This window comes from Macrosteles quadrilineatus, unplaced genomic scaffold (genome assembly GCF_028750875.1).
Source record: "Macrosteles quadrilineatus isolate MER2022 unplaced genomic scaffold, UCM_ALF_1.0 Scaffold_4__1_contigs__length_99947679, whole genome shotgun sequence".
Taxonomy (NCBI): domain Eukaryota; kingdom Metazoa; phylum Arthropoda; class Insecta; order Hemiptera; family Cicadellidae; genus Macrosteles; species Macrosteles quadrilineatus.
The window spans coordinates 75,398,778-75,410,540 of NW_026542597.1; positions in this window are offsets into that span (position 1 = coordinate 75,398,778).

An 11,763-nucleotide genomic window follows, 5' to 3' on the forward strand; every position below is an offset into this window, starting at 1 on the left:
TATGTAGAAAATGTGCATAAGTATGGTATAGGTATAGGATAATTGTAGAAGGATGTTGGCAAAACGAGGCCCGCAGTGGGAATCGTCATTAGTTCCAAGGTAGTGATTATAAATTTTAGGAATCTGGTGATTGGCTGATTGACGTGATTAAGGCTACAAAGGTTTACGTCATTCTGCTCGTTCTGCTCGTCGTTGTCGAACTGCTTAGTACTGCGGGGGCGTTGTAGAACCCCGAGCCCCTCATACTCAACCATCATGGGGTTCCCGAGCACCTGGCTGTTTAACAATCTGGCTGTATAAACCAACCTACTATTAAAATATCTCCAATGTTATAATATCTAGTCAATGTTAAATCAAACTCAGATAAATTAAAGGCCATTCAGTTACTAATAGAAAATCATCCACCTTCCAAATTAACATTTAAATTTAGAAATGTTTCAATTGACGAGTTAAGAAAAGTTGTTACATCTCTCGGTAACACTAAGTCCTCAGGTTGGGATGAAATTCCTCTTTTTGTCATTAAAAGAGTTTTTAAATTTATAGAACATCCATTATGCCAAATAGTAAATCAGTCCCTTGAGGAGGGGGTTTTTCTGATAAGCTTAAGTTTGCTGAGATTAAACCCCTGTTCAAAGAGGGCGATGTCAACGATCCCTCTAACTACCGCCCCATTGCCCTTCTGCCTTGTTTTTCAAAAATTTTTTAAAAAATTCTAAAGATTCAACTAGGTAACAGAATATTTAGAAAGCAATAATTTAATAAATCCTTCGCAGTTTGGTTTCCGCCCAGAACTTGGTACTGAGAAATCCATAACAAAAATGATTAACTGTATTGCCTTGGATGGATCGCAGAAGACTGTGGGTGTGCTATGTGACCTATCCAAGGCTTTTGACTGTGTGAATCATAAGATACTCATAGAAAAATTAAGTATGCATGGAATAAAAAATACTGAATTAAAATGGTTCATATCATATTTAAAAAACCAAAATCAAAGACTTATTGTACAAAAAATGCAGAGAAATTATAAATCAGAGTGGAACATTAACCCCAATGGAGTTTCTCAGGGCTCCATTATTGGCCCTTGTTTATTTATTATATATGTTTATGATCTATGCAATGCTACTAAGATGTCTACCTTTCAATACACAGATGATACCGCTTTAATTTGCACAGGACAAAACAACGAGTTCATGCAAGCCTCAATAACTCAGGAATTTCAACTCCTCGGGGACTGGTTTGCAGTAAATGGCCTGTCCATGAATGTGGCAAAAACTCAACTAATTCAGTTTTCTGCATCCAATATTAACCAAGAAATAATTGTAAATACGAACTTATATAGGCCTAACTATAATTCATTCACAACAGTTAAAATTATTTGGGAATAGAAATCGATTCACAACTAAATTGGCAAAAACACATTAAAAACCTATCAAAAAGACTACGCTCAGCAACATTTGTTCTCACAATAATTCGGGATACTACTAATCTAGAAACACAGTAGTACAGTAGAACCTCTTTAATCCGAACTAATTGGGACCGGGGGTAGTTCGGACTATTGAATAGTTCGGATTACAGAACATGTTGATTTTTACACAACAATAGCTAGGAAAAGTGAAAAATGCTTTATAAAGTAAAATACAGTGTTTATTTAATACAGTAGTAATCATAGGCAATAAAAAGTACTGTACATTACAATTGAAATAATTACGGTGCGTATATCAAATACAGTATACAATAAAGAACTACTGTACTGTGTATAGAGTACAGCAATGAGGCGCTCGGATTACAGGGGTTCGGATTAAAGAGGTTCTACTGTATATCACACATATTTTTCATCGATTATGAATTATGGAATTACTGTATGGGGCTCATCAAGCCAGTCCAAAAAATATTTATTCTCCAATAAAGAGCTGTAAGATTAATGGCCAGAGTCCCCTGTAGAATACATTGTAAAGATTTATTTATTCATTTTAAAATTTTAACCTTTTTTTAGCTCTTATATTTACAAATTGGCATTAATGGTTAAAAGTGATTTCGACACATTCATGGACTGTCAACAATCTCATCCACATAACACAAGAATCAAAAATATTATATAAACCAGTTCAACTTAGGCTTAAAATCTTTCATTTATCCCCTCAGTATATGGGGCCAAAAATTTACTATAAATTACCTGCTGGGATTAAAAACATTGCCTCATTCTCTAAATTTAAACTATCTTTAAAATATTTCCTTTTGGAGAGGGCAGTTTAATGTTAGAAGAATATCTGGAAGATGAGTACCTATATTTGAAAGATATTACATCTCCCATAGGTGTGTAGCTTTATTATTTGCTTTATTTCTTTTGTAAGCTATTTTATTATTTAGACTTTGTGACAAATCACCTGTCAAGAGAATTGATGTAATGTGATGATGTTTAATAAATAAATAAAGAGGCTTCAGCTGGTTCTTCTTTATAGTGACTGTGTTGATTTTCGCTCTGTGAATAATTAACTTTTTTACGTATTTTTGAGCTCGAGCTCTCTTTAAAGTCGTTAAAAGTTTAATTCTTTGTTTGTTCTTTGTAGTTGTTTCATAGTATCGTGAAAATTGTTAAATTAAACCATAAAACTGTGTTCAAACATAAATCTAATCTACAAGCTACTCCTGTTACAAGAATGTCAACATCTAATGTAAACAAAGCTAAGTATAATAATGTACAACAAACAAAAAAAGTTCCTTGCTATGCCTTTTGATGAAAATATAAGTGATCCTGATGATGATTTTGTCTTTCCAAAACGTAAACTTACCTTTTCTTCCTCTGGATCTCAACTGAAATGATATGTTTTAGATTCAAGTGAACTATGTAAAGGCAATAAGTTTCCAATTCTATCTGAACATACTTATAGTTCTAATGGTAATGGTAATGAATTGGTTCAATCACACGAGATGGATGATTCTACTTTGGAAAATCAAGTAAATGACCCTAAGTTAAAAATCCCTCCTATAGCTACATGACGTGAACAACCACCAAGAAATAATAAAAGATGTCCGAAATATGGTAAAAGCAACTTTTTCAACTCAAGTTAGAGGGCAGTCCCTTAAAGTGAACTTGTCTAACATAGAAGACTTTAGAAATTTGACAGTTTTTTATGATTCTTCCAACATCAAATATCATAATTTTCAAACCCTACATGACAAAAAACTAGAAGCGATTGTCAGAAACGTCCCTACATCATTATCTGAGAATGAAATTAAAACTGAGCTAACAGATCAAAACTATCCTGTCATTAGAGTCACTAGATTACTCAACAAAAACCAACTTCCACTCCCTCTTTGTGCAGTAGACTTAGAAAACAACGACGACGGCAAAGCTATCTTTAATTTAACCACAATCTGTTTTGCAGTTGTAAGTGTCAAAATGAAAAGGAATCTAGGCAAATTTCCCAATGCACTCGATGTCAACGCTATGGACACACAAAGAACTTTTGTAAGCTGGACCCAAGGTGCGTGCGGTGCACTGGTCAACATCACTACTCTGAATGTCCGAAACATTAAACTGCAGCTCCTCAATGTGTTAATTGTGGTGAAAGCCACACAGCTAACTACAGAGGTTGTCAAGTATATCAGAAAATAACCAATAAAGATCTCAATCGGGGTAATCCTCACAATCACCCTCAAAACGCTACTGAGAAAAAAGAAAATACTCCTTCCCCCCTGATTTGAGTTCTGCTACACATTTTCCTCGAATTCATTCAAACTTTTCGCCTCAGGAACCTTCTACATCACGAGTTTCATTTGCTAAAGTTGCTGCTACGAGCCACCGCAACACGAATAATTCATTCTCACAAGAACAATCTGATGATGCTCCTGATACGTCTGTGTTTCAAAACTTTGAACAAATAATCCTAGATGTGGTGAAATCGTTCATTCCTACTCTCAAAAAGATAATAAGTAATGTGATAAGCTCTTTTCTCTCAAATGGATCAGATCAATTATTTTCAAATAAAAAAATTAACCCTCCTTAACTAAAATGCCAAAGGGCTTAGAGATAAACGTGCTACTTTTATCGCGTTTATGGTTAAACATTGCATTGATATTGCATGTATTACTGAGACACACCTAACCAATGTGGAAAGTTTTAAAATTAATGGGTATTCTATATACAGGGAAGATAGGCCTAATCCAAAAGCTTCAGGTGGCGTTGCAATTTTTGTGCGAAGAACTTTGGACCTTCATAATATATTTTTACCTCGTTTATCTTCGGTAGAAGCTGTTGGTGTAAAAATTAATTTAAGTCATGGTGCAGACTTTCGCTTAGTTTCTGTCTACAAACCCCCGAACAAACGGCTCCACAATAATGACTTGCAGGTGCTGTTTGCAGAAAATTGTTCGACTGTTGTTATAAATTGTAAACATCAGATATGGGGTTGCAGAACCACAAATCCAAATGGAAACTGTTTGTTACGACTCACAAATAACTCAAACGTAATGATTGATGCGCCACAAGAACCAACACTTTTTCCATTGCAAACCTAATTATCAGCCAGATATACTTGATTTAGTTCTGCACAAGAACTTTACAGCTCCAATCATTCAAAATGTTGTACCCGAGCTGGACTCTGACCATTCTCCCGTTATAATAACCTTCTTCACGCAACCTCAATTCAGTTGTGCACCTCAACGATTAATTATTGGAAAAATAAATTGGGAAATTTTCAGTGCAGAATTGGGCAAATGTTGAGAGGGTATGCCTAAATTATCGTCTTGCATCGAAATGGAAAACTCTGTAAAACTATTTACCGAATCATTAAAAACTTGTGCCAGGAAAGCTATCTTGAAACCCTCACATCCCACACCAAATAACGACTACTATCATCCTCCAATCAGAATAATGCGTCTTATTAGAGAAAAACATATTGTTAGACGACTTTGGCAGCGATACCGTCTACCACTTTTTAAAATACAACTCAACAAACTGGAAAGAAGAGTGAAAACAGAACTCGAGGAATTTAGAATAGACAACTATAAGAAGTATGTGTCTGATACTCATCCAAGTGACCCAAATATGTGGAAAGCAACTAAACGCCTTTTAAATACTCCCTCGGTCATACCTACGTTGAAAAAAGACAACCTAATCTGTGAGACTGATTCACAGAAGTGTGAACTGTTGGCAGATTTTTATGAAACTGCATTTCAACCCACGATCTTGCTGATTATGGAGACGATGAGATGGTGAACAAGACTTTGAATGGACAATTTTTATCTGCTGAACTACCAATAAAGTTTGCGTTTCCATCTGAAATTAAGGCAGTAATTAAAAAGCTTCTACTCCGTAAATCATCTGGCCATGACCTTATCCCTAGTATTATTTTGCGAAATTTCACCAATAAGGGCTTTTCATATTTAACATCAATTATTAATGCATGTTTGTCTAAATCTTACTTCCCTTCTATTTGGAAGCATGCGGAAATATCAGTTATCCATAAACCCAATAAACCAAAGTCTTCTCCATCGAGTTACCGTCCAATCAGCTTACTGTCTACACTTTCTAAAGTTTTTGAAAAAATCATTTTGAAACGAATTGCCTGTTACACAGATGCTGCAAACATAATTCCTGCTCATCAATTTGGATTTCAGCCAAAACATTCGCCCATACATCAAATCTTATGTATATATGAAACTATAGTCAAAGGGTTTGACAGGAAACAGCACACAGTAGCGGCATTTCTTGACATATCTCAGGCCTTTGATAAGGTATGGCATGACGGTCTTGTCTTTAAATTGATTCATTTTGGATTTCCAAAATACTTAACCAATATATTGTAAAATCGTTTCTCTGTCACAGGACCTTCTCTGTTAAAATAACTTCTTCTAAATCATCTATACGACGAGTCAATGCAGGAGTTCCACAAGGTTCAATCTTGAGCCGACCCCTCGCACCGTCCCCAGACGAACCACAGTTGGAAGTGTGTCCCCCATAGTGACAGTGCGAGTGGTCGCCCCACAACCCTAACTAAAAAGTGAAAGGCCGTGGGTGAATTACAAGACAACAAATTGTGAACAAAGCCTATAATTATTCAAAATAATCAACTAATAACAAACAACAATATTATATCCATCCAAAGAATTTACTGGTTATTGTTCAGTTTCCACAACTCACCTAAAACGCACTTAAAAACGTTCTTAAACTGTTCTTTGACATCAATACTACAACTCGCTTAAATAACTTTTTTGTCGCCGAGGCTTCCTTACTCGCTAAAACATCGAGACAACAGGGTAATTGTTATCAGCAATAATTCCTACTCACTAGGGGACAGAGTGGGAATCCGGGGTTTTGGGTGGGGAGAAAAAGTCGCTTAAACATCGAGACAAAAGGGTAATTTCATGGGAAGATGGGTAATTTGTACAACGAATATGGGATTTTTTTTAATTATGCGGGATAAAGTACCTAAAATGAGATAAAAATCAAAATTACTGGGGATCTCTGCAATACTCTGTGGATGCACTCATTGATTGGTTCTACATGTGGAAATTTTGCCTAAATTCAACTAAATGTGGAGACCAAAATATTTTTCTTGAAAAAACATACATTGCCACATGAAATGCAAATATAACTGTAATGTAACTTTCTACCGTGGAACCCTGATGACCAGGCCATAAAATATCTTGGAGTTTGGCTGGACAAAAAGCTTAATTGGAACTACCACGTTTATAAAAAAAACTGTCCCAAGGTTATGCATGCATAGCAAAGCGTTTCCCTTTGGTCAATAGGAAATCTACTCTGAAGCCAGCAGTTCTAATCTACAAATCAATAAGTCGGCCTTTTATTACGTATGCATCTCCTATCTGGGGATTATCTAGATAAAAAAACAAACTCTTCAAAATTCAAGTGATCCAAAAAAAAATTCTAAGAATAGCTGTGAATGCTCCCTGGTTTGTAAGAAACAGGCATATACATGCGAGGAGCTAGGATTAAAGTCTATCTCGGCCTTTATAGAAAAGATCACCTCTAAATTTCTTAAGTCTTTAGACAATGTTCCTGGTGCACTAGCTTTTCATCTTGGCGAAGCAACTGAGAACAGAAGGCTACGTCGAAGGCTTCCTCAAGATCTATTTCACGAATTAAACCTAAAGAAGATTAAATATTTTTTCCTACAGTTACCTAACAATGTACATGTTCTCTCACTGATTTGAGAAAGCAAAGTGGCCAATTCACTCATCAGTGAGACAATTTTAACATTGTCTCACTCTAATTACTTTGTCTCACTCCAGATTTGCAACGTGAAGGCACGAAATAGTGAGCGCGTAACCTGCAGGCAACGTCGTATGCGCGCGAAATACGTTGGCAGCACTGGCTGTAAATCAGCTGGTCAGCTGTTGTACTGTTGTATTTGTCACTTCACATTAAATGTTATATTAAAAGTTCACTTTTGTGTAAAAATAGGTTATGTTTCTTCACAAATTTATTTGTTTTATGGTAACTGTAGGAAAAGTATAATGTGCAACTCGAGTTCAAAGTACAATTGCCTCACTCGAGAAACCATTCCTCACTCGCCTACGGCTCGTGAGTAAGGATTTCTCTCGAGTGAGTCAATTGCTCACTTTTCTCACTAGTTGCACAAATAACTATTATCTAAATTAATTATGTTACAGGGTGTCTTTAGGTCTGGGCGAACCCACGATGTTCTTATTTGTTATTTTCTTGTTAATTTTGTTAACACTTCTGTGAATAATGTCATCAGTGAACTAGAAATAAATGCTGTAAAAAAATACCCCCGCCGCAGCAAACCTGCGGACTAAGCGAATTTCCATTTGCCTGATTGGATTTACACTAAAATGTACATCTAAGTTACCTACTTAAAAATATAACATTCATTTCCTAGTTAGAATTGGTTTAACAAGTACCTAGGTTTGCTGCATCAGGGAGGGTAAAACTGTTTTTTTGTAAAATGTTCATAGTTAGAAATAAAAACATTTTCCAAATTTGATCAAAATATGTTCATAAACAAGCAAACTACAACAGTTTACTTGTTCTCCATAAGAATAACATGGCGATTTTAAATTTAAATTTTTTTGGAATTTTCTCCGTAACTATTAGGTGGATAATAACCCTTTGATATACAAAATTATTTGGTTTTTTTTTAATGGCGTTTAGAATGGCGTCAATTTTAAATTGTAACTAACTTATTACGATATACAAAATATTATAAGTTAATAAAAACTTCTATGTACATGAAATTAGACCTAGAGGTAAGTTTATTACATTACATTAATAAAAAAAACTCATCTAGAGAGTACAACGAATTGGAAAGCATTAATCTTTTAAGTTTTTTCTTAAAAACACTAAAATCTTCTGTGGATTTCAAATCTACCAAAAGAGCATTATAGAATCTAATACCTGCATAGGAAGGTTTCTTTTCATATAATTTAAGATTGTGACTTGTATAAGCAAATACTCTATTGTTTCTAGTATTATAACTATGGTTTTGCCCTAACGTTTCTATTCTATGAGAATTCTTTTCTATAAACAAAATAAGTTCAAAAATGTATAGACTATATACAGTCATAAATCCTAATTCGGTAAATAGTTGTTTAACAGAATCATCCCAATTTAGCTTTAAAATTATTCTTATTGCTTGTTTTAAAAAAATAAGAAGTTTATCTAAATTTTCTTTTGACGTATTACCATATAAAACAATACCAAAAGCGATGAGACTGTACTATAGGGCATGATAAAGGGTTGTCATTGTAACCAAGCTGCTAAATTTAGAAACATTCCTTAATGCAAATAAACCAGAAGCTAACTTTTTAGAAATTGATAATATATGATTATTCCAATTTAAGTTTTTGTCTATTATTAGACCCAAAAATCTAGAATCGTCCACCTCTTCCAACTCGTGATCATTAAGAAACATTGTCAATTTAGGTGCAGGTCTAATTCTAGAGCAAAATAAGCTGTAAAAGTGATAAATTTAGTTTTATTAGGATTCGGTAGCAAGCATTTTTCGTAAAGAGCCTTTTCTAAGGTTGAAATCTGGTTAAAAGCGGTAACTTCGATTTTATCAAAAGTTTTACGTGATATCAGCAAATTTATATCATCTGCATACATTGTGATATTATCAAAAGGTGTGATGCTAGGCAAACCCTTAAGATACCATAGAAAAAGTAATGGGCCTAGAATGGAGCCTTGAGGGACTCCGAATTTGATATCTTTCATAATTGAATTAGTGTATTCATTGATTGAAATGATTAAGATGTTTAATTTCAACAAACTGTTTTCTGCTTTTTTAAATATGAGTCAAACCATGAAAAATCCCTATTTTTTATCCCCAGTTTTTGAAGGACTACGAGTAACGCTGTCAAATGCTTGACTAAAATCCATAAAAATACCAATTGTTTTATAACCCTTATCCAAAGAATTTAAAGCTGACTCAATAAAATCAATGCTAGCAGTTATTACTGATTTCCCGGCCCTAAAACCATGCTACTCTTTGTCTAACAGTTTGTTACCTCTAAAAAATCTGTTAACTGAATAGCCATAACTCGTTCATAAATTTGGGAAAATACAAGAAGTAATGACAGTGGGCGATAATTTGAAACTTCTTTACAATCATCTGCCTGAAATAGAGGTTTTCCTTTAGAAATTTTCAACTTGTCCGGAAAAATACCTGATATAAAAGATGAATTTATTGCATGACACAACGGTAGTAACGGATATGATCTGGCATGTTTTATGATTGTTATAAGAATATCATTATAACCGGTTGAAAACTGATTGTTGAAGGACATGATTGCTTTTTCCAGCTGATGAGGCTCTATTATAGTTGGAACAGAAACTTAATCAGTATAATTAGGCAAAGAAATGTTGGAAGAAGCTGCAACTTGATTCAACTTCGGAATTACGGTACATTTGTCTCAACTAGAGTTAAAGTTCCCTTTAGAAAATAATTACGACCTTAAATAATTTATGAAATAATGGATAGTTTTGCACAAGGCTTCTCGTCATCACGAACATTTTAAGTATATGGTTTATGGGGGTGTGACTTTTAGTTTTCTCAAAAGTTCATGGGTATTTTAATTGGGATTTATATATGGATTAGGTAACTATTGTATTCCTAGTATTAAAACCGAATAGTGAACCACAAGTCATACAATCTACCCGGAATGTAAGAGAAGATTTTAGTCGACTCACTCAAATGTGGTGATGAAACGCGCATGACATTACACAAGCTTCAGAAATAAAAATCTTCAAACTGCTGGAATGGGATGATTAGGTCGCAATATATATAGTCAGTGTTGGGGAAGCTACTTTTAAAATGTAGCTAGCTACAACTACTGCTACATTTCAAAAAAAGTAGCTTAGCTACAGCTACAGCTACAGATCCGAAAAAGTAGCTAGCTACAACTACAGCTACAATGAAATGTAGCTACAGCTACAATTTTAGCTACTTTCCCAAAGACGTTACTTTTTATTCCACGCACATTAGGAAAATGTAAAATTAATTGCAACAACATTTTTATTGAACAAACATTTAAACAAGAAATGTCAGTATTGTATCTAACATTACTTGGAAAACAAATTATTCCTAGATTGTATTTAATTTGTTGGCATTATAAACGTAACATTACAACAACAGCACCAAATAGTTGGGTGTCCCATCATATTTAGTACTTATTTTTAAATATTGCATTATTTTTAAGCATCTTATATGTAAATGTCATTATGTTCAAAGGACATACAACCAAACTATATTTTAAAAGCTCATTTTATTTCTTTAATTAAAGATTCATTTATAGATGTCTTATATCAACAATTAAGGCCACTAAAACTGTAAAACGATTATTTAAAAATACATTTTTGTGTTATAGAGCCTAGCCTATTGAAATCAAAGTTTATTGCCTTTCTTTACTTTTAATGTTAAAAACGACATTGCTATAACTTTTAACCATAGTGATAAGTTACTTGTTCTATGAATAACACTTTTCAATGTCAAGAAATCATCCTTTATTGTCATTATGCATAGGGCAAATTGTGATTCAACCTAGTTGGTACAGAAAACAGTATTCAGAAACTTATCCTGAAATCGGCTTTTAATTTAAACATGTTGAAATTTGTAAAGTAAAAATAACATGTAGGCCTACTTGGCTATGTAAGAAGTTGGCTACAGTAGCTTTGTTCTTGCAAGGACTAAACAGATATATTACTAATAATTGAACTTGGTATTCGTCTTAAACCATAGCATAGCCTAGGAATAGTCCAATACAAGAGCTGTTAGCAGGAGCAAACTATGCTATTTTTTTAAATGTAAGTTTCATGTTATATGGAGATTTTTTCGTTACAATTATCATGTAGTCTAGGCATATCTTAAAACTCATCAGGTAATTTCCTCTTTGTTAATTTAGTAAACCTTTGAAAAATCTTCGTAATCTAACAAAGGAAGGGCTTGTGATGATGAACCACAATCAACAGCTGAAGCAAGGGTTGATAAACCAGATTTCTTATTATTTTTAGGTTTAGTGTTGGTTTCCATTAAAATCCAAGTTAAAACACTACTATCGATATAACAAAGAAACTAAATTGATTACTAATTTCCCTGTCAATCACTTGCAAGCTAGATTCAATAGCTTCTCTTGTCAGTCTTGTCACCGGTACCGGTAACGTTTAAACGTCGTCTGCATCTAGCGATTTTATTTTATCTGACAGTAATCATAGAGTAGTAAATTAAGGAAATGAGAGCTAAAAATGTGGATAACACTCATTTAATGGCCTCCATGTCCACA